This window comes from Echinops telfairi, unplaced genomic scaffold (genome assembly GCF_000313985.2).
Source record: "Echinops telfairi isolate 266 unplaced genomic scaffold, ASM31398v2 ScPeMD7_7475;HRSCAF=8513, whole genome shotgun sequence".
NCBI lineage: Eukaryota > Metazoa > Chordata > Mammalia > Afrosoricida > Tenrecidae > Echinops > Echinops telfairi.
Window position 1 is genome coordinate 7,653,931 of NW_022111379.1, and position 1,597 is coordinate 7,655,527.

Sequence of the window (1,597 nt, forward strand, 5' to 3'; positions counted from 1 at the left end):
AAGGGCTCAAGTAGAAAGAACATGTTTTGGAAATGATGATGGCAACCTATGTACAAATGTGCTCAACACAATTTATGTATGGATTGTTATAAGAGCTGTAAAAGCCCCCAATAAAATTATTTATCAAGATTTTTTAAAAAGAAAGGATAAACAACAAACACATGGAGCCTGAAATACAGGCATGTGGTCAGTGAAAATATAGTTCAAAAACAAAAGCAAATATTAGAAATATGAGTGGTATATGGTTGTCCGATATCATGTTATTATTGCCACCAAATAATACATTTTAACATGATTTAAATGCTATTTTTGTTATATATACTTTACCACAATTAAAACAAAAGTATATTAAGATGTTTTACACAAAAAAATTCATTGCCAGTTGACCTGCACTAGAGAAAATGTTAAAGTTCTTAAGCTGAAGAATTTGGATCTACATCAAGGAATGAAGAGCACCAGAATCGACAAAAAGATAAATAGATATACATGATTTTTTAGCTTTAATCATTTTGAAATATAATCGATCATCAAAGTGCAGAAAGGGTGCCCTACTTCCGTGTTGGTTACGCACTGGGCTGCAATCCACAAAGTCCACAGTTCTAAACGTCCAGGTGCTTCACGAGGAAGCCAGGCCTTTCTCCCGTGAAGAGTTAGTTTTGGAAACCTTTGGGGCTCCCCATCCTGTAGGGTTGCCTTGAGTTTTAATTGACTTGCTGGCAGTGAATTTTGAGTTACGTTAAAAACAGTAACAATGCATTGTGAGATTCATAACCTGTGCAAGTAAAACGTATGACAGCAATAGCCAAAGAATGGAGAAAGCCGTGGAAGGGACTGACAGAGGCCTAAGCCCATGTGGACCAAATACATTGCAAATTGCTCTTATGAATTTAATGTTATTGCAGGTGCACATAAAAAAGCACATATTTAACATGATTTAAATGCTAATGCTGTCCTGGAATTCTATATCCAGTAAAAAATCATTTCAAAAAAGACAAAAGGAAAAAACACACTAAAGAAACCATGCAAAAATAAGGAGCACAAATTAGATTCATGAAGTAAAAATCAAGCAGATCTAAATTCTCACTAAAATCATCTCTAGCTTTATTGTGACACTAATAAAAATATAACCAAATAGCCTGATTCTCAAGTTTGTGTGAAAAAATCACTAGAAATTTTCTAAAAAGGAAGAGTGATGGGAAGTTGGAGATTTGCTCCACTAATTAATAAAATCTATTGATAGATCAGAATTGAAGAACTTCTATTTCCCTGTCTGAGCTTGAGTAGACTTTTTGGACATTTAAAACAGAATCTAAACTCCATCTTCATACTCTTTTGTTTAGAAGTCATGCTATCAAGCACCTGTTTTATATTCAAAGTCTTTACCCCCAAGCTTATGAGATTGGTGCATCTGATCAGAAAATGTTTTCTCAGACTGATGGATTAAGATAATTAGGTCATTTTTAAAAACAATATAACTTCTATATACTGACCACACTGACTCAGATCTACAGAGACAGAGCCCAAATATATATATTACTATGAAATACCCCTCTTGCCTGAAGATAAACAAGCGGCCATCTAGCTGAGAAACAACAAA